The sequence below is a fragment of the Peromyscus maniculatus genome, chromosome 8, assembly GCF_049852395.1.
Source record: "Peromyscus maniculatus bairdii isolate BWxNUB_F1_BW_parent chromosome 8, HU_Pman_BW_mat_3.1, whole genome shotgun sequence".
NCBI lineage: Eukaryota > Metazoa > Chordata > Mammalia > Rodentia > Cricetidae > Peromyscus > Peromyscus maniculatus.
The window spans coordinates 44547658-44569140 of NC_134859.1; the positions used below are offsets into that span (position 1 = coordinate 44547658).

General features: G+C 52.3%; 1 protein-coding gene and 1 long non-coding RNA gene across 11 annotated transcripts in view; one reads left to right on the plus strand and one right to left on the minus strand.

The window, feature by feature from the left end:
• The window catches only part of Rai1 (retinoic acid induced 1), a 102372-nt gene that overhangs the window by 58859 nt on the left and 22030 nt on the right, over positions 1-21483 (plus strand). Inside the window, exon 1 of one of the 10 annotated variants that reach the window (XM_076542487.1) lies at positions 17585-18981. The exons of the other annotated variants lie outside the window; for them this stretch is intronic. The gene's annotated coding sequence lies outside the window, so the exon portion shown is untranslated. Of the gene's footprint in view, positions 1-17584; positions 18982-21483 lie in introns of those variants that run through there. 10 annotated transcript variants of the gene reach the window in all.
• LOC143266873 (uncharacterized) lies at positions 15933-20290 on the minus strand. The gene is made up of 2 exons (XR_013041672.1): positions 19978-20290; positions 15933-16145 (listed from the first exon to the last, which is right to left on the minus strand). It is a non-coding gene; the product is annotated as an uncharacterized LOC143266873 (long non-coding RNA).

Here is a 21483-nt window from a genome sequence, read left to right on the forward strand (position 1 = left end):
GAGCGTTTTACATAGCAACTGTTACCAAGACTTCACTGGTAGAGCTGCACTCAGCCACCAAATCCTGGTGGCTCTGGGCGGATGTATGGGCCAGCCAGTTTCGGGGCCATACTTGTTGGCCACCTGAGTGCCTGCCAACCTCTCCAGAGGCTGGTGGAGAAGTATCTCTTGGCTAAGGAAATAGCTGGCATCCTGCAGAAAGAGGGGTCCCAGCTGCTTTTGCTGATCCCTGCTGGAAGCTCCTTGCAGACCCCAGCTCTAGGCCAGAGAAAAGGCCCCTGAAGTATTCTGAGGCCGTGCCTAGGGGTGGGGATGGGGTCTGAGAGGGAAGACAGGAAAAGGCTTCATAGATGCTAAGAGCTGTGCAGATGTTGTTTACAGACTCACCCACCTGTCAGCTAGACGTTCCTGAGTGACTGTTTGTCTGCAGGCGGTTTCTAAGCACCAGGGATTGAAAACAAAGACAAAAGGCCTAGTCCCTGTCGAATCCGGTTTGGTAGGAGACAGTGGTGTCAAGCTCTAATTGCAATGGAGTACATGAATCAATGTGTGTATCAGGAACCCACTCAAGGAAGAGGGACAGGCAGAAGGGGGAGGGGACTGGGGGTGGGGAACGGCTGCCCAGGGTTTGGGAGGATGAATACGGTCTGTGGGTTTTCAGCACAACTGGCATGTGATCGGGTCCCGGAGCAAGCATTAGCCCCACAAAGCAGGTGGATTGCAGACTGATCTGTGTGGAGAAGGAGCTAGAGGAGAAAACAGGAGAGGCTGTTAAGGCTTAGAATGTAAAGCAAAGTGTTAGGGGGCCCTGGGAGCCTTGGAAAGTTTAAGTGGAGAGGAGCACAGTCAAATTTGAGCTTGGGTGGGGCAACATCGACTGGTGCTAGCTTGTTGCCTTCATTGTACAGATGAGGAGAGAAGGGTCTGCAGAAGTTGAGTTAGGCCCTTGCTGCGTGCCCAGCCCCATGTCGGGTAGAGAAGTATAGCCTTGGTCTTGGTTCTGGTAAGGGCCTGGACCATGTGGGTCTTTCTGGGGCAGAATGGCCAGCCAGCAAGGACCTGTTAAAAAAAAACAGGACAGGGGCTTGGGAGATGGCTGGGAATAAAGTGTTTGCCATGCACTAAGAAAAGCTGGCAAGGTGGTACATACTTACAATCTCAGTGTTGAGGAGGTGGAGATGTGGATCTCTGCAGTGTTCCGACCAGCCAGCTACCTCAATCAGTGAGCTCCAAGTCAAGTCTCAAAATTAAAGGTGGAGAGCGATTGAGAAAGACATTTGACATCAACCTCTGGCCTCTATACACACATGCCAACCAAACCAACCAAACAAAACAATAAACCAGGACTCGCACACAGCACAGGGTCAGTGTCAGCAGGCCCTCTTTGTAGTACCAAATAAAATAGTTGTTAATTCTAGAAAATCCAGCAAATGGAAATCCTAGGAAAATGGGCTTTCTTGTGGCTTTCCCCTAGTGCCAGGTCACATTTGTAACGGGATCAGGCAAGTTGTGTGTTTTAAGGCAGGAGTGGTACTCTGGGTAACACAGCTTTTGGCAAACCTTACCCTGAGGTACACAGGAATACAGGGGCCCTCCCCAAAGGATAAATGGAGAAAGGCCACCAGAAGGCAAGTAGACACACAGTGCTCAAATGCCTATTTCTAAGGATGAGAGTTGGGCTTTTAATGCCTGCTTCCACATTCTGCACCTAGCATAGCTCTCCATGCATACCTAAGGAAGAATGGGGAAAGAAATGAGTGGCCAATGTCAAGTAAGCAAGCAGGTTTGGAGACAGGCTGAGCCATGAGTGCTGGCCCTGGATAGTCGGGGCTCGGGGGCACACAGTACGGGGGGCTTTCTGGAGTAGGTGGGCTGGGGGACAGTGTATGAGAGAGTTGAGTGCATAACCTCTGTTCATTTACCTACAGAACTAGGTTATGGTTCATTCCAGGAGTCTCAGAACTTGGAATATATCAGCAGGAGGGTAAGGAGTTCAAAGCCAGCCTCAATTATGTAGTGAATTCAAGACCAGTCTGGGCCACATGACACACTGTCACCCCCATCCCACCACCCCCAAAGGTGGGGGGAACAAAACAAAAAATAACCTCCCCTAGAGACTACTGCTCAGACCAGGGCTGCAGGCTGGTGCTCGACAGTGTCACAGCTGGGTGAGGACAGGCAAAGGACTAGGCAGTTCTAGCTGTACACTCTGCCATCATGGTAGAAGGCACATAGGGAGGAATCAATGGCCTGGAGAGGGCTTGACCTTTAGGGCCAGACCTAGCAGGGCTTAGTCTCTCTGCCTTCTGAAGACTCCTAATTCAAGGTGCGGCCAGCTGGGTTCTGGGTAGCTCTGTGTCCTGCTTTGGAAAGGGCCCAGCCCCGCCAGCAATGTGGAGGGTCGTAGTATCTTCTATACTGCGTGACTTTGGTTTCCTAAGCTTTCATATGGCATCTGAACTCTCTTCAGCCCTATGCAGCTTCTAAAGATATAATTGATATTAGACCTCCAGCACATAAAGTCCTCACCAGAAAGCTCCTTTTGCCTCTCTGGCTCCAACTGCCCAGAGATGACCTGTGTGCCATTGTGTAGTAAGGGCCTGGCACATAAACACTGCCCTTGGTCTCTCTCCTGCCATCCCAGGGTGTTGAGTGCCAGATACTTCAGCAATTTCTTAGTTTCTGTGTAGTCACCAGACTCTGCCTCTGGAACCCAAACCATACTGTCTGATTTTTGTGAGCCCCGACCATGTGCTAGTGGCTGGGTGCTATGACAGAGCCAGGAACTGTGGCCTGGAGGGAGCTACTACCACAAGGGGTTTGGGGAGGGAATCCAGTGTGATCTGAGGAGAGATGACAACCCATTAAGAGTGTGCCAGGCAAATGGAGAGGATGAAATATGCTAGGATAGTGTGCCCAGTCTGTGCAAAGGCTGGGGACGCAAGGAGTCCTTTGAAGGCTCTTGGGGACATTGTGGTTGGAGGGAGCTGAGGGCCTGAGCTACGAGCTCCTGAGCCTGAACATCATCAGCAGACAGATAGTCTCACTGCAGTCAGCTGCATTCTGTACTGCTTAGGGCTGCAGAGTCAGCATCCACCTCTTGATTGAACCAGCATGTTCCTCCTGTGTGCCCTGATTAGACAGGTGGAGTCCTGCACTCAAGAGTTCCCGTCTAACTGAAAAGCCATGGTTGGGACCTAGTGGTAGAGTGTGTAGAATGTATGAAGCCCTGGGTTTTATCCCTAACAACAAGCAAGGAAGTGTTCAAGGCAGGAAATTTGAGAGTGGGAGCTGCAGGCATGGGATTTGGCAAGCCGGCGGGCAGAGGAGCCAGTCAGGAAATAGCTTTAGGTTATAAGAAGATCCAAGTAGACAGTGGGACTAAGGGGGAGTTGATTGTCTGTGTGTCTGAGAAGTCAGAGTGGCATGGGCAGGAGAAGAGTGGAGAGAAAAGCAAGCCTCGCCCACTTCCAACGCCAAGTTGGCTGACCTGGAGGCCTCCATGTGACTTGAAGAAGACACTCTCCAGGCGGTAGGAAGGCTGCTGCATGGCTTCCTATGTGACTTGTTTGTTTGTTTTGTTTTATGTGCATTGGTGTTATGCCTGCATGTATGTCTGGGTGAGGGTGTCTATTCCCCTGGAACTGGAGTTACAGGCAGCCATGATCCTGGGAATTGAACTTGGGTCCTCTGGAGTTAGTGCTCCCGGTCTCGGAGCCATGAGCCACTTCTCCAGCCTCCCGCTCCTCCTGTATGACTTTGAACACATGGATCATACTGTCTGAGCTTGTGAGTTCTGTGGTAACACAAATGAAAGCAGTGTACTTGCTCGTAACTCCCAGCTGTGATCATGAACTAGCTATGGTTGCTCCATGGGGAGGAAGGATACATGGAAACAAATGTAAGGCAGCCATGATGGGGCCATCATGTGCTCTGGATTCCCTCCCCCTTTTCCCTCTCCCATCTACCTTCTGTGCCTGGGGCGGGGGGGGGGGGGGCTGTCTGGTGACTGGAAGAGGTGATCAGAGTTGATTAGAGCCTCCTGTTCATACTGGGGATTCAAGGCCAGTGTAGAGTTGGCTCGTGTATCATGGCCTCCATAGGAAGCCTTTTTTTGGGGAAAAATCTTTCTCTGGGATTCCAACTCATATGACCTGAAACAGGTTGGCCAACAGGGCACTGTTTCCTGTGTCCCCCAAGTCACACCCCCTCCCTTTTCTAAGCAGCTGGAGACTGTTAGGTGGGAATAACACCCTTGGCGCCCACGGAGGAAAAACGGTTCTAAGCTGAGCTGCACTTTCTGAGTAGGGCCTCTCCAAAGGAGCCCACGGAGGAAAAACGGTTCTAAGCTGAGCTGCACTTTCTGAGTAGGGCCTCTCCAAAGGAGCCTGTGCTATGCAGGTTTGTGGGCAGGGGCACATTGCCTTTGAAGTCAGGAGTCCTTGTGCCTTGTACCTCGCTCTCATGCTGTCCTGTGGGAACTGGCAACCGATACTTACCACTGCTCAAACTGGTGGAGAAATGAAGTGGACAGAGTAAGGGTAGGGAATTGGGTACAGGAACAGACACCAGACTTTTTAAGAAATTATTTTTAATTATGTGTAGGTGTGTGTTTGCAGTGAAGGTATGTGCATGTGAGTCCAAGTGTGTTCAGAGGCTGAGGTGCCAGAGCTCTTATAACTTACGGAGTTATAGATGTTTGCAGATGTTCTAGACGGATGCTGGAAACTGAACTGGGTCCTCTTAGCAAGTGCTCTTAACTGCTAAGCCATCTCTGCAGCCACCAAGACAGACACCAGACCCTTGCAGCTCAGGGACAGCTATGAGACTCAAGCGAGCCTAATGTACAGAATCCTTGGAACCAGAATGTTTCTGATTTGCAAAGCCAGAGATGTCAGGATACAGGCTACCAAGAACCTTGACGGCCGTTGGAGTAGTCTCATAACAAACGTCCTGAGTACCAGCACAGTTTTCTCCCTTACTTACTCTGTGTGTCTATGTTGGGACCAAGAGATGGCTCACTGACATCATCCAGCAATTTGAGGCAGGCAGATGGAGCAGCAGCCATCTGAAGTGCCTTCATTTCACAGAGGAAGAGAGACAGGCATATGGCTGCACAGCGCTTGTCATCTCCATTCTAATATCCATGACCCAGTAGGCCACGTGGCCAGCTTGACTTCTTTGAGAAGGGGAACGTGCGTACTTGCATAAGAGATGTTTAGGAGAGGGCACTAATGTTGACCTTGCAGGTCAAGTGGGTCGTTTTAGACAGTCTTTTGTAGCCAAGGATGACCATGAACATCTTATCCTCCTGCCTCTATCTCTTGAGTAGTAGGATTATAGACATATACCACCACACCTGGCTTATGTGGTGGTACTGGAGATCAAACCCAAAGCCTCCTACATACCAGGCAGACACTGTCTTCAGCCTCTGAGCTGGTTCTGTAACTTACCCTGAGCAGAGTTTGGCACCATAGTGGGTCTGAATAAAAGATCCAAGACCTCGTGTTTCACTTTGGGGAACATGTCATGGAGGTTGAACCTGGGGTCTCACAGACACTGAACAAATGGTCTGCCACCGGGCCACACCTGTAGTCCTGCTTTACTGTCCAATGTCATTGACTGGCCTGCAGGGAGAACACGGCTCATAGTGAACAGCAGATGAGTTTTTGCATATAGCAAACACTCGTGTGTAACTGATTTTTCCAGGTGAGAATACAGCATCATCAGTTCCAAAGGCTGCCAAGTTTCTCAGGTGTTTCCATCAGAGGGTCATGTGTCTGCCTTCACATTTCATTCACGTGCAGGCCCCTGTCTTGACTGCTTGCCTTGGTGTCTTCTCCACATTGGGGCTAGCAGTGGTTGGTTTTCTCATTGTGATTTTAGCTTTCATTGCATGCTAACATTGGGGTTCCTTGTTTCTCTCTCCAGCTTTAGTGCTGGAGATGGAACCCAGGGCCTTGGACATAGGAAGTGCACTACCATGGAGCACATACAAACACTTGGTTTTCTGAGGTGGCGCCTTGACCTTGAAACCCTTCTCCCTCAGTTCCCTGAGTGCTGTGATTGCAAGTGTGCATTACACCTGGCTGAACATTTTAAATGATCCCCACAGGCCCGTGTGTCCTCATGTGGCACTTTTGGGGAGGCAGAGAATAATAAAACATCTTTAGGTCACTAGGAACAACCCATGATCAAAGGGCCCATGAGACCATGCCTCTCTCCCTTTCCTTTTCCCTACTTGAGGCAATAGTTTGCTCCCCATGCTTTGGCCATGATACTGATCTCACAAGAGGCACCAAAGTGACAGGCCACCAATAGAGTGCGTGAAAAATAGTCTTTTTTCTTCCCAGGGGAATACACCTTAAGACCCTAGTGATGCCTGAAACCCCCCTTTATTTTTTCTTTTGTTTTTGTTTTTTGGAGACAGTGTCTCAGTATGTAGCTCTTGTTGTTCTGGAACTTTCTGTCTAGACCAGGCTGGCCTCAAATTCACAGAGACATGCCTGCCTTTGCTTCCTGAGTACTGGGACTAAAAGCATGAGTCACCACACTCCGAGCTGTTTTGCCTGCATGTATGGCACGTGCTTTGTGCCTGTGGAGGTCAGAAGAGGGTGTCAGATCCCCGGAGCTAGAATTCTGAATAGTTTTGAGCCACCTTGTGTGTGATGGGAATTGAACGTAGGTCCTCTGCAAGAGTAACAAGTGCTTTTAACAGCTGGGCCATCTCTCTAGCTCCAGTTAGATTGTTGTTGTTTATTATTTGTGTAGCTCTGGCTGGCCTACAACTTAGTATGTAGACCAAGCTGGACTCAGATTCACAGAGAGCCATCTACCTCCGACTCCCAAGTGCTGGGATTAAAGCTATGTGCTCCCATGCCTGGACACATATACTATTCTTCAACGCTGACACGTAACGTACTTAAAGTTTAGTGAGTAAAGTAACCACAGTTAAGAGATGAACAGTAACTAAGAAGTTAGGATGATCTGCAATAAAGTTAATAAATGTACAAGTTGTTTAACGTCTAGAATTTCCCACTTAGTATTTTCTGAGTGGGCCTAACAACAGGTAACTAAAATCATCTAAAATAGAGCCGTGGATAAGAGGGCAGCTGTCCAGTGCTTTCCCCTCCCACTTCTGATGTACACTTTGGCAGTTCACGGTGCAAGCATCTTCTGAATACAGAAGTCTACTGTGCTAACTTGCCATGAGTGTTGTGGAGTGTGTTGTGTGGTTTTTGTGTGTCATTCCCATCGGATGCCAGGACACTGCACTCACCTGGACAGAGGATGGTTTCTTCAGCCTCAGTCCAGAAATGCTCCTGTGTAGTATCACTTTCATAGGACTTAGGGGCCTATACTATACACAGAAAATAAGATTTTTGAAGGTCCCCTTAAAAAGTCCATAAAGTAAGTTCTGTTCAGATCGTGTGGAACATTGATCCCCAAATGGCAACATGTAGGCCTTACTATATGAGTCACATGGTGGCACTCCAGCACATTCTAGACCCAGGTAAAAATAGTTATGCAGTGCCTGACTGTGCAGAACTCATTCACTGTAAGGATCCCACACACACATCCAGAGACCCATCGGACATGTGGGAGATGTACTGGTCCAGTAATTGTATATAGTACCTCTGGACCAGGGTGGGCCCTGGTTCACACTCTGTTCCCAGGCTCTTGAGACAAGGACCTAGGTATTTTTACTTATGGGTGGTGAAACTTGCCCTTAAAAGAGGAGTCAAGAGAGCTCATTTGCTCAGAAATAAGGCTTGAAGGTTTTAGGTCCTAGCTGTCAGAGAACAAGACTGCTTAGGAGCTGCCCTGGACCACCCAGAATGAGCTAAAGAAAGACAGGCATGGCAGCTGCCAACTGTGAACTTGGCCTTTGCCACTGGGAAGATCTGGCATGCAGGCCTGACTTCAGTAGTTCAGCCAGCCTCTGCCCAGCAGAGCCAGATGCCAGGGAATGGACATGCACAGGAAGCTGCTGCTCATGGCTGGCCTGCTCTTCCCAGAGACCCTTCCATCTTGACTAACATTCTTAATGATTGGTTAGTCTTTTTCTCTTGTTTGGCTTTTTTTTTTTTTTTTTTTTTTTTTTTGGTTTTTCGAGACAGGGTTTCTCTGTGTAGCTTTGCGCCTTTCCTGGAACTCACTTGGTAGCCCAGGCTGGCCTCGAACTCACAAAGATCCATCTGCCTCTGCCTCCCAAGTGCTGGGATTAAAGGCTTGCGCCACCACCGCCGGGCTTTTGTTTGGCTTTTCAAGAAAGGAGTTCTCTGTGCCTCTGTTCTGGTCCTCACTCTGTAGACCAAGCTGGTCTTGAACTGAGATCCGCCCGCCTCTGCCTCCAGAGTGCTGGGATTAAGTTTGTGCACCACCGCTGCTGGCCTTGTCTTTTGTTTTTAAAGAAATTAAGAGGAGTGATGGTGTGGCTCAGTGGTGCAACACCTGAATGTTGGAGGCCTTGGGTTTGATCCCTCACACAATCAAAACAAACAAACAAACAAGCTAGAAATTGTGTCACAGTTATTGTTCCACTGGCCTCCTCAGCCCTATGTCTAGGTAACCCAAATATAGGGGTCCTTAGACACCCGCCCCAAGAAAGGGGCCAGGTCTGACAGGCAGTATCTAGGAGGTTGAAAGGGATGCGGGGAGAAATGCATCTTTGTTGCAGACCCATGTGGGGCTCTTTATGTAAATGGTTTCGGTGCCTAATGGGAAGAAGAAAAATGAGGCTTTGATGTGAGCCTCAGCATTTTTGTCAGACCGGTACAGTGTCACTCAGGCTTCGGGGTGGCCTGCTTCTATTAAAGAGCTGTCAGTGCTCTCAGGCCACAGCCCAGGGGCCTCTCTGGGTAAGGGTGTTCCAGAGCTGTCTACAGAATGCTGGTGGGAGAATGAGTGTGGGAGCTGTGTTGGGAATGTCAGCCCAGCCTGGCCCCACTGTGAGCCTGAGTTTCCTAAGCCCCAGAGCTGTGGGCCACACCCCAATAAAATCAGAATGCCTGGGAAGAAGGAGATGGAGACAGGTGAGGGCCATCATGGCTGGCTGGACAGCATGGCACACAGTGGGACAAATTCCTTCCCCCAGCAGGTCCAAGTCCAAATACAGGGGAGGATCCTGCCGTTCCCACAGGCCTGTACAATCCAGGAGGCTTGCTTATGTATTGTGGAGGGATCCTCACGTCCCAAGGAACCTTCTAAATCAACAAAGAATGACAGAGAGGCCAGACCACCAAAGGCTAAAACTGGCACATTATGCTCTTGGTCTAGGAGGATGTGTGATTCCTACATGGTATCTATGGCAACGTTCTATTAACCAGAATTTGGTTACACCAGCTCTTGTCCCCATTCATTCTAGAAAACACAGAACTACTGATCTTTTTAGAAGTCTTGCTGGAAAAATAGGGGGAAGAATAGTAGTCACCTCCATCCTCTTAGATGAGAAGACATTGATGTCAACTTTTATTGTCACAAAATTGGGATTGTGTTGAGTACCTGATTCTGTCCCTTTTTCAGTGTATATCAGATCTTGAGCATTTGTCTAAAACAAGAAAAGCTCCTTGGAAGCAGTGCTACTGTGGGCTAGGATTTGGAGGACCTGCTGTGCTGTGTGATCTTGTAGGAGTCAGTTGATTTCTCTGAGTCTTGATTCTTGCCTCTGTGCAGGGAGAGAGACGGACAGTCATTCCTCAGGTTCTGCTTCAAGGATGTGGATATGTTGCCTATCTCAGAGACCTGATTGTTACAGCTTTGCCCTCCTCAGATGAAAGAAAGCCTAGTGATGTTTGTGGCAGGTCAGGCACTGGACAACACTTACTGAGTATGTAGTCAGTGGGATACCAAGGACCTGGCTGGTACTGCCCCCAGCAAGCATGTTCCCACCTCTTGGCCAAGGGCTTTGCACCTCTGAACCCTGGGCTTTGCATCTCTGAACCCTACCCCTAACCCAGCCTCAAAGTCTGGTGGCTATCTGCCGGTTGCCTTCGTGGAAGTATGTGCTTTGCAGCTAGTAACTCTTTGGTGAAGGGAGCATCTGTTGGTGTCAGCGCGATGGGGTGGGGCCTGGGCTTAGCTGGCCACAGGTGTGGGTAAGCATTAACTCTTGGTCCTACTACAGTGCTCAGCAGGACTCCGGGGACTCAGGACACTTCCCATCTGTGTCCTGACCTCTCCTTACCAGGGCCCATATACAGAGCTGTTGATGGTATACCTCTGCCATCACTGATGAAATCTCACTGTGTTCAGCAAGGGCTTCACACATCACAAAGCTTCCCTGACTCTGGCAGCAGAATTCCATGAAGTTTCCCACAGCTCTGTCTTCCTGGAGTCCTGTACAGAGAACTTTACCCTCAGGAGGTCAGGTGCTTATCAGGGTCACATGGAATAAGGATCCGGTCGGCCATTTCAGAACTCCTGGCCACACATTCTGAAGAGGTGTGGGATGATAGGGTTGAAACAGAGTTAAAGGTCACCCCTTGGGCTATAGACATAAGAAAAGGAGGCATATACAATAGGGACACTGTTTCTTAGTCTTCTTGGGCTAGGTGGGTAGTGCCAGGCGATGAAGACAGGCAAGATATTTTGGTACTCATCAATGAGGGAGATGGAAGGACAGGGCCAGGCCACCTAGTATTCAGAAGGCTGGAGGATGGTGCTGAGCAGTTTGAGGGGCAGCTGTGTGTGCCAGAGGGACTTAGAGCACACAGAGGGCAGGACTCTGAGAGACAGGCAGCTCAGCAGGAAAGGGGCTAAAGGAAGCCGGCTCTTCAGTGTGCACAGGAGCCCTCGGCTGTGTGCTGTGGCCTCCTCAGAATCTGGAGCAAAGCTCCTTCCTTTCCTATTGGGCCACCCCAGGGTTGAGGGCCTAAGCCTCGAAGTAGAAGTGAACAGGCGGCTGTCCCTCTAAAAGGAGAAGACAAAGCAGGCCTCTGCTTTTTTCAATATTCCAGTCAACTTTCAAGGGCCGGCTCTGGCCAAATGTGACCTGCTTCATCTCCCTTGTGTCCTCAACATGGTGCACCAAGGGACTATTGCTGAGAGATGGGGACATCGAGGACTGAGGGGCACAGGGTCCCATTTAGGGCATGTAGAAAGCTGGCACTTGGTGGGGCACAGGATATGAGTTTGTAGGGGTCTAGGAGAGGTTTATGCAAATGCAAAGGGAAGAATTGATTCCCGCCAAGGAAGCTGGGAAAGGTTGACCTGGTATCTACTGAAGTACAGGGCAGCTGCAGCCCAGGAGGTCTTGGGCTGGAGGTACAGTATACTAAGTGGGGGTGGGGTAGGGTGGGGTGGGGAGCCATTAAAGGCTTTATAGTAATAAAGCACCACGAACCTTTTATGGGGTCACCGGGACAGAGGCTGGAGACCAGGGGAGCCCTCTGGGATGTAGGCATAGAATCCGTGGTGGCTCGGCATGTGGCGTGCTCTGTACTGTGGAGTGAGGCTGGAGGGACCTTGCAGGGGAATCCAGGTAAATGGTTGTGGGAGAGAATCCATGGAGTGGAGAGACTTGAAGATGCCATGGATACACTAGATCCCAATCAAAAGATTGGAGAATAAGAAGAGAGATGGGACCAGGGGTCTTTGTCCTCAGAAAGGGGCCTAGGTTCAGGGAAGAAATCAGTCACACAGACGGGCCAAAGGAGGGAACAGAGGGGAAACAGAATTAGTGCAGAGATGGGGCAAGGCTCACCAGTCCATCCATCCAGGCCGCCAACTGTGGGATCTGCCTTGGGAACAGGCCAACATAACCTGTGATGGAAGGGGGAAGGAGTTGGTATCAGGAGAGCTTGTGGACTGGCCTGAGTGAGGCCTCCAGACAAGGTCTGGGGCTCAGGATTCTTCTCTACCAGCCAGGAGGGAACAGCCTGTCTCCCAAAGAGCTTTGGGGCAGCTAGGCCTCAAGGACAAAGGCAGGCGGGGGCAGGGGATGGAGCCTGTAGCTGTGAGCTTAATGGCCCCGGAAAGGGGAAAAAAAAAAAAACCATAAAGCTGCAGAATTACGGGGAGACATAAACAGAGCTGTCAGGCATTAGCTGCAGGGAGACGGCTGAGCAGGGTAGAGCTGCGATCCTTGTGTGTGCATAAAAAGACAGAAGTTATCAAAGGAACCAGATTAAGGAGCTGCTGCTGTCTATGCCATACTCAGGCTCCCTGGCAGATTCCTTTCTTATGCCTCAGCCTGCCGGCTCTGGTCACAGGCTCTGGTCACATGCTGACCCAGAGGCTGGATCTCAAGGATTGGCCAGGGCAGGGGGCAGAGCTGCCAGTGATATTGAATGTCTGAGTGGAAAGGGTACCCAGCCCTGCTTGCAGAGGGTGGGAGCCAGGGCTAAGGAGGGAGGCGGTGCTGACCCTGACAGTTGATGGCGCTCATACACCCTACCACCTTCATTTTTGCTGTTGTTGCTGATGACGTTAGCTAAACACTAATGGGCTTAAAGTCCATCTTAAACCATCCCCATAGTCCACAGCAGATGACAACCACTCTCTCCCGAGCCGCAGAGATACTAGCCTAGGAGTAGGCATGCGCCTCTGCCTGTGCAGAGGAAGCTCCCAACGGTCCGAGTCTTTGACACTCCCAGGTTGCAGAAGGGGTTCCTGGTGTGGTCCCAAGTGAGGACACGGTTCTGAAGAGGGTCTTTGGAGTACCTAATATGCAGACGGGAGCCTAGCCTGGGGGTTCTGGAGCCCCTCTTGAGTTCCTCAGCCCAGGCACCAAGATGAGGGTCTGGGAACTCTGTTGCCGTGTTCTTAAAAACTTTAGGGAATCATGTTTTTCACAGGCTAAGAAAAATATCGATGGCTTTGCTCGAGGGTGGAACTTCACCCATCTACCTATCCACTCATTCATTTGACAAACATAAGGCCCTCCACAGCCTGATTCCCTTCTGCCCCAACTCACACATGTCCATCAGAAGCTTGATCTCTGCCTTTGAATCTTTTAGGACAGCAAGTGGGCATCTCTAAATGCAGTTGTGTGCGAGGGGATCTTTTGTTGGTGGAGGTTCTGAAGGTTGTGAGGGGGAAATGGACAAGGAGCCCTGGAGGCTGTGTGCACCTGGAGCCCATCTAGTATGTAAGGAAGACAAGCATGTCTGAAGAGGAGGGTACCAAACATGCAGAGCCTCCACAGAGGATATGTGGCATTTCCAGTTCCCCGTTTACCTTTGCATGGGTCCACAGCCATCACTTGGGGATGCCCTTCCTTCACAGCATAGCTGGGGCTTATCTGTCCTTAAAGCTCCCCAGAGGGCTGGCACACATAGCTGCCCATCATCTAAGGGAACCTCATTCCTTTATGTCCCAGAACCTGCCTTCCGTCACCCTGTACTAGGAGTGGTTCGCCCTCCTGTTGACTACCAGTGAGGTCAAGGAGGTCTTTAGCAGGGTTGGTGAGCTGTACATGAGGGTTTGGTAGGCTTTGAGTCCCCTGCTGTGGGACCCCTTTGTCCTCTGGGCTTCAGACTTGCACTGGTTACCTATAAGTATTGGTCCTCCCTGGTTCTGGCACACCAAGCGTTTAAGTCAGACTTGAGTTAAGGACATGCATTGGCAGGTTAGTAGTCTGACCCTATCACTGTTCTCTAGGAGATAATCCAGCCTCATCCTAACTGGCCTCTATTATTTAATATGTTTATCTGGTGGTGTCACCCTGCTCTTGTTTGTGTTCTGTGGCTCACTGTCACTTAGCACATTTGTGATCTGGGTCCTACCTGTCTCATTTCCACATCCAACTCATGAGCCCACATTTTCAGACCGTGCCTCTCTGCCTCACTCGGCCTTTCCCTTCCCCTCAGTAATTCCTGCATATCCCTTAAGACTCAGGACTTCCTCTGGGTTCTTTCTCTGATCCTGTATCCCTCCCAGGTATAAGTCCGGCCTTTGCCTGTTCATCAGCACTCAACTGTCTTCTTCAAGGGTATTGATCTTTTGCTGTCTCCGGCTGCTTTGTCCTGGCACCTGTGTGGCACAGAGTAGACACTTGGGAACTGTTTCTGAGATGGAAGGATAGTTGGATAGATTGGTGGATGGGCAGGTGGATGGTAAACAGGTGGATGATGGGAAATGGATGAGTGGAGAATAAATGAATGAATGGGTAGGTGTCAGATTGAATGAAGGGGCTGTATGGTCTACTGGAAAGCTCAGTGGTCCCAGGAAGTAAGCTTCAGAGCCTTGGGCAAGTCTCTGTCTGCAGTGAGCCTTGAGTTCCCCGTGTGTGAAAAAGTCTGCTCAGCTCCTGTAGCTGGCATGAAGACAGTGGGCCAGGTATGTGGGAAAATGAACATGTCGGCTTGAATGGAGCTCCTGCAGCCCTAAAAGGACTTTCCTTTTCTGAAGGTCCTGCCCAGTGTCCCTGCCCTGACTAGAGAGTTGGGGCCAGGCTTCAATGGTAAACCCAAGTCTTGCTGTTCCCAAGACATCTTTTGGCCTCTTTGGATTTAACTGTATTCTCTATAAGGTAGGGTGCTTGTGTTCCTTGTGGTTTCTCCTGACGAAAACATTGTGGCAATCATACCCAGAAAACATGGGACTTATACCCCAACTACATATAGAGTCTTATGCCCTGGTTCTGTCTCTGGGCCAACTTCACCACCCCAGCATGGTTTATATAATGCTGTTAGATCTTTCATGGAATACACAAATGCCCTAAGCCTTTTTCTGTGCTTTGTCTGCAAAAATGTGTGTAGACAAAAATGTGACTGATGCTTAGAACAGAGGCCAGTCCTGGAAGGTCCGTGAGATTGGTCATAGTGGGATGGTAACAAGGTATTTCCTTTTCCTAGTGGGCTCCCTCAATCCTGGGAGGTGGATGTTTAAGTGCTGTCCCTACTTAAAGGATGAGGAATCACAGGGCTCAGAGAGGGGTGACTCTGAGGTCACAGAGCCAGTCAGCCCCAGCGTCTTGGGTACTTGCTCTTTGTTTCCAAAGACTTGTGAGGATGCTCTGGAAAAAGCTAGCTCTAGACCACAGCAAGCTATCCAAAACCTTCCGCAGGCCTGCAGACGCAGGGCCTCCAGCCAGTCTGTCAGGTCAGTTCTGCCCAGAGTTGACGTGTGTGCCAAGACCTTGGTCAGGCTACTGCCATGAGGCCTGTGTGCCCAAACGGTGTGTCCGGCCACCCTAACAGTAGCCAGCTGGTGGGAGGATGGAGTCAGGCTTGTGTGACTCCTGGGAGTTCCTGTCTTCCTGGCCACACCTTTGCAGCCAGCAAAGACCAGTTGGGATTTCCAGCCCTTTGCCTCTGCTATAAAAAGTATGTCAATATTTACCTTTTAAAAGGATGGATAGGTCCCGGGTCTACTCAAGGCTGCTCTGACAGTTCTGTTCATATGATCTCTTTTAATCTTTACTTGCACAGGGCCCCACAGCTCAGGTTAGGGGTAGGATTTGGTCCCTTATCTCCAGTAGTCCTCACAGTTCCTAGCCTTTGGATTCACAAACCCTGGATAGCATCTGGCGCTGTACATTTTACATGTTTTGTTGGAAAGATTACCAGAGAGTGTATCACTGGGCCACACAGAAGGGAGAGGAAGGACACACAAAACCTAATAGTGCTTTTGAACACCAGCCCTGGGGTTCTGACTGCCCGGGTGGCAGCTGCCCACCTAGGAAGATCTGTGTAGACAGTGATCAGGCCCAACTCTATACCCTATGGGGGCCTTAGTATACTTTGTACCAAAGAGAGTACAGGGTATAGGAAGTTGTAACTGCTAGGCAGCCTGTCTCCATCTAGTCATGCTGAGGTAGAGGCAGGTAGCCAGAAGCCCAAAAGATGAAGCTTCACTCATATAAGCAGTTCTGGTTTTCTTCCAATTTTACTCCCATTGTTTTAATTCCTTGGCTGGACACTTCGTAGGGGACTCCAGTGCTTTCTGCTACAGGTGACTGAATTCACACAGATGACTTTGGGCTGGGACAGTGGCCACATGGAGTTTTTATTTGGATCCGTATTGCCAGAAGGTACTTCATTGAGGTAGAACTAGTTAACCTGTCCACCCCATCTGGAGAGGGCTCCCCTGTCTTCCATGTCTCACCAGCCAGGCAGAGGCAGCACCATGCCTAGATCTCCTTCATTCTCAGAAAACCAAGTGAGTGATGTCCTGATGAACACCCCCAGAGCCGGGTCTATCTGTGAAGGGAAGAGCAAAATGACTGGAAAGAGTCTAAATCCAGCACCCCTCAGGGGTGCAGTCTTACAATAGCTCTGCCAGTTGGATGCCTAGAATGTTCTACAACTCAAGAGCATGAAACATGGAACAGTTAAGCAAAGTGTCCAAGGTTACCCAGGTCTGCGTGCAAGAGCTGGGATTTGAACCCTCAGCCACTTACTGTCAGGGCTTCATCATGGAGGATATGGAGAGATTGCATCTCTCACTCACCCCAAGCCCCACGAGCTTTCTAAGTACCCTGGCTGCTTTAACCTTTGGAGCCCCTCAGGAATAGATCCAGTCTGCCATTCTCTACCAGTTATGATTTCTCCCACAAGTTTCCAAAGTGAGGCAGCTGTGGGGCAGGCCAGCTTAGCTGTGTGCAGCTGAAAAGGGGCCCTCCCCAGTAGTGATGGTCTGAAAGCCAGGGAGAGAGTTCTGGAAGGTTGGATACAGTCAGAGGCAAGGTCCAAGTGGGCCTGGTTACAGAACCAGCACACACACAGGTATTGTGTTCACTGAAACAAGGCCAGTGTTCAAAACAGTTGGATGCTGGACTCAACTGCCCAGGCCTCATGTTTTCTCTTAAGTACCTTCCCATTTCATAGCTGTTTGGAGAAGGTAATTGGCCAGCTTTCCACTTGGACTCAGGAAGGTCCCCAAAGGTCCCCAGGAAGTTTCCCCAGGTTGCCCCTGGAACAGGCTGCCAGCTCCCTCTCACTGGGGCTGGCTGTCCGAGCAGCCACCACCAGCATGGCACAGCTGAAGTCCTCCTTTTCCTGTGGGGAGAGCAGCTGCCCGGCCAGCACCTCCCACCTTGAGGACCCGTTAGATCAAAATCAGAGCCTTCGTCTCATCTGTGCGGACAGTAGCACTGCATAGAACATTCAACCCTAAAAGAACTGGAAATTTATCACAATAGCATGTGTATTTGGAGGAGTATGCTCTGGGTCACTGAGATTCAGTCTTCAGGTGAGTAAGATCTGTAGAATTCAGTCTCATGCCAAGACGCCCTGACAGAGTAGGTTGGCCATGTGACCCTTGGCTCCATCCCCGTCCCTCCCCCTCCCCTGCAGGCAGACCAGTGTTGTGAAATTTTATGCCCATTCATTTGTTTTTACCCTCAGGAACCACTCTTCATCCCAGCCAGAAGCCCAGCTTAGAGCCCTGCCCTCGAGGCCACCAAAGAGTAGAGTCTAGAACAGCCTTTCGGTTCTTTGGCACCATTTCCACTTCTGGAAATGAGAAGTGACATTACCCCTTGGGAAGGAGAGTTGAGGTTAGAAGCAAAACCTCTGGAGGCATCAGGCGATCTCTTCAAACAACATCAGCCTCTGGTGGGGAGCAGGGTTCAATAGTGAGATTGGAAGAACTTTCCAGAACTGAAGGAGGGCAGAGCCCAATGTATACCATCCCCCTCCTAACCGGCCTGGCTTCCAGGTCCCTCCCAGCTAAAGCCCTGGCCCAAGAGTGTCACAGCCACCCCAGGGTGTCAGCCGCTGGCCTGCTGGGCCTCTTGACTGATCTGCATGCTACGATTGGCCCTCCGGTTTACTCTTGAGGATGAACTTAGCCCAAACCCCGGCCCCTTAAGGCCTTCCCCCCTCCCCCCCTCATCTAGTCGAGTCTCAAGAGAACAGTCTCCAGTGCCCAAATAGGCTGTGCTCTTTTCTGTGCTAACCCAGTGGTTCTCAACCTTCCTAACGCTGCGGCCCTTTAACACAGTTCCTCACGTTGTGGTGACCCCCCCCCAGCCATAAAGTTATTTTCGTTGCTACTTTATAACTAATTTTGTAACTGCTAAGAATCATAATGTAAATATCTGTGTTTTCCAATGGTCTTAGGCGACCCGTGAAAGGGTCGTGACCCACACGTTGAGAACTGCTGTGCTAAAGCTATGGTTTCCGAGCCTAGCCACTTCCTCCACTTTCTCTGCTCGCTGCTGCCGCCGCCGCCGCCGGCAACTGCCTTCTCCTTAAAGAGGGAGGGCTCCTGAGACCCCAAATCTTCTGAGACTCCTGGATTGGCCTATGAACAGTCCGGAAAACGCCAGGGTATTTGAGGGACCCAGTCAAATGCTGGCCCTGGCTCGGCTGCCCGCCCATCTGGTGCTCAGCTCTTCTAAAGAGGGCAGAATGAGGTTTAGGTGGGTGGCCTTTGGGGGGGAAGGGGTAACCACAACGGACGCGAACTTCCTGCGACCTCATTTCTGAGGGAAGAAAGGTCTGAAAGAGGGGAGCCAAGCTGGGGTTCTCCCTGGGGCGAGCCTAGGCAGACCAACCAGAGGAGGGAGTAAAGCAATCGCTCGAGCTTCCTGTGTGCTCCTGGCATTTCCCTAGACCCTGGCTCGGGAAGGGTCTTGCTTTGAAGTTTCCGGCAAGACCAGCCCACTGCTGTCCGAATGGCTTATTTGTCTAGTGGCATAGGGAAGGGGACTGGCGGTGGGGGTGGCAGCGCCCCGCTTGGCGCCGCTGCTGCCTGAGGGTCCGTGCTCTGGGAGCTCCAGCTTCTGCGAACTAGAGGATGTGGAGACCAGGCCGAGAACCCCAGGGGGACTCGGTAGTCGGGCCGGCTGTTTCAGGCTGGCGGGGAGCTGAAGCCGCCTCGCACCGCCACTCCGCGCAGGGTGGGAGGGAGCGAGGGAGGCGAGGGGACGAGCGCCGGCTCCCCGCCCCCATCCCACCCGGTTCCGATATTTAGCTGAAAGGCACGCGGCTCCTAATCGGCCCTTTCCAGGCTGAGATGTAGCGGCGCTCTGCCCGCGCAGGGGCGGGGGCCGGGCCGGGGGAGGCGCGGAGTCCGGAGCCTGCGAGCGAGGTGAGGAGCCCGCGTCCTCGGCTGCTGGAGCGGGCGGGCGGGCGCGCACCGCCGAGGCAGATATAGAAAGGGGGGCAGGTTAAAAATAACCCTCTTCGGCTGGGAAGCTCGCGCTCACTCTCTCGCCTCGTTCGGTGCCAGAGGACTCCAGGGGAGGTGGCGTTGGGGAGGGCAGCGCGGGATTCCCCTCCTCCGCCGCCGGGCGGGGTGCCGCCTGCACGCCACGGCTGCACGTGTGCGGGGCCGCGCGCCCGGGCCCCTCGGCCCGGCCCGCGGCGCTCTCCCCAGCCTCGAGCTGCTGGCTGCCGCCCCGCCCGCACCCACCGCGGCTGTAGGAAGCGCTCCTTTATTCATTATTTACGAGCATTAATAGGTTTGGGGCGCGCATGCTGTGGGAGGATGCGAGGACGCCACGGGGACCCTAGCGTTCGAGGAAGGGTGCGGACCTGCGGGAAGGTCTGCCGGGCGGGGGGGGGGGGCGCTCGGACGCTGTCCTTTGCGGGCGCGCACTTAGCCGAGCGGAGTGCGGGGGCTGCGGGCCCCACGCCCCGCCCCTGCACGGCCCTCGCCGCCGCGTCCCTGACGCAGCCCTGGCCTCATTTATCATCATCTTTGGTCAAGTGGAGTGTGCAAGGAACAGCTGCTTCACTCGGCTGACTTCCGAGGGCGGCTACAGCGGGAATCAGGAAAATGAATGATGGAGGCTGGGGGGCCGCCCCCAGGTCCGGGTGCAGGCGGGAGGGAGGCGGGGAGCATCCTGGCTGCCTCTGCCTCATGGCAAGCGCAGCGCCCCCTTCCTCTCCGGGCGCCCACAGCCCCGGCGGATCGCTGGCGGAGGACGGGCGGGTGTGCCGGAGGTCGCCGTGACCTTGCTGGGGTCAGTGGGTTGGGCTGTGGAGGAGGCGTCGCGGCGTCTTTGGTGGCCCTATCCGGATTGGCGGAAGGCCGGGGAGACGAGGAGGGGGAGGGGAGTACCAATGGAAGGTGAAATTTTACCTGCCCCTGAGGGAGTCCTGCGGATTTTCTCCCGGCGACGGCCGCGCTCTGCCTTTGTCTTACATGGCCGAAACATCTGTAGCAGTGGCGGAGAGGCCGCAGACCCCACCCTCCGCGCGGCTCCCCAGCCAGCTCCGTGCTGCAGCCCGCACCTCAGTGTGGGGTCCTCGCCCGCGCCCTACCCCGCCCGGTGTCGATGGGGCGGGGGCTGGCTGCGGAAAGGGTTAATGGCCTAGTCGCAGACCCTAATTGTCAGAGCTAGGCCCCGCTTCGTTCCAATTACCCTAAGTAGAGACTGAATGCGCAATTAACGGAGTCAGCTTGCCAACTGGAAAGCTGTCCCCGCTTTCACATTGAGCGGAATACTCCACCAGCTGACTTGGACGAAGCAATTTCCTCTGCTCTCCCCTTTCTCTCTCCCCCAGCCCCTTCTCTTTTTCTCTCTGCTTAATAATAAAATTATACCAAGCAGTTTGCGGTGTGGCAGGCGGCCAGAAAAGCGTTTCTTTAAACGCCGCCGTCTCACAATTAGGCAGCAAGAGGATTTGACACGCCGAGGCGGCCTGACAGGCGGCTTCCTCCCCTGGGGGCCGGTGCAGGAGGGGGCGCCAGTGCCCGGCTCCCCCATATGGAACCGGCACGGGGAGGGGGCCAGGGCTGCACCTCCCGTGCTGTCAACAAGCTGCAGTGAGAAGCCCTGGGGGCAGGCAGCAGGGGAGGTTCCACCCAGCTCCGGGAGGCAACAAGATCTCTCCTTGCTGGGGTCTAGAGAAGGAAAGCCATGTTCTCTGTTTCTGTTTGACAGAGAGGCATCTGGGGCACACAGCTGCTGAGCCTGGTGGACAAGTCACTGACCCTCTCTGCGAGTTTGGGATTGGAATGTTGAGGAAGAATGTGCCCTGTTCCTGGGGCCTGGTTGCTTTCCCATGCCGATACTGTCTTCCGAGGAGGTTAAAGACAGCACGGTCTGTAATGAGCCAGAGACCCCTCTGCTACTGCTGCTGGGATAGCAGACCTAGAATCCCCATGGTCACATAAGAAGAGCTGCCATGCAAGCACCAGGGACCAGTGCCCTGGAAGCAGGGTACATTGACCACTGGCTATAAGCAGCTGAACCCAGAACTGGATTGAGGTAGGCAGCAGCTGCTGTAGGAGGGAGCTGCTACTGGAAGCCACCTTGCTGGGTGCTGCCTCCCAGCACCTTCTGGAGGGCAGCCACTTCCTACCCTCCTCCTCCTTCCTGCCCCGGGTGTCTGTCCTTCAGCAACAGCTCTCCGTGCCTTAGACTACAGAAGCTCTGGACATCCCCCTGGAACTCCAGGCTCTGCTCCTCCCCACCTGGACCTTTGCTCATTCAAAGTGGGCTCCGAGAGCAGTGGGCACCAACACTAAAGGCCGCAGAGAGGATGCAAACTTCACTCTGTGCCTTCCCAGTTAGCTACTCTCTGTGTCCTGCCCACCCCTCACCTCCTCCTGAAACTGCTCTCTGGGCCTCATCCCCCGAGG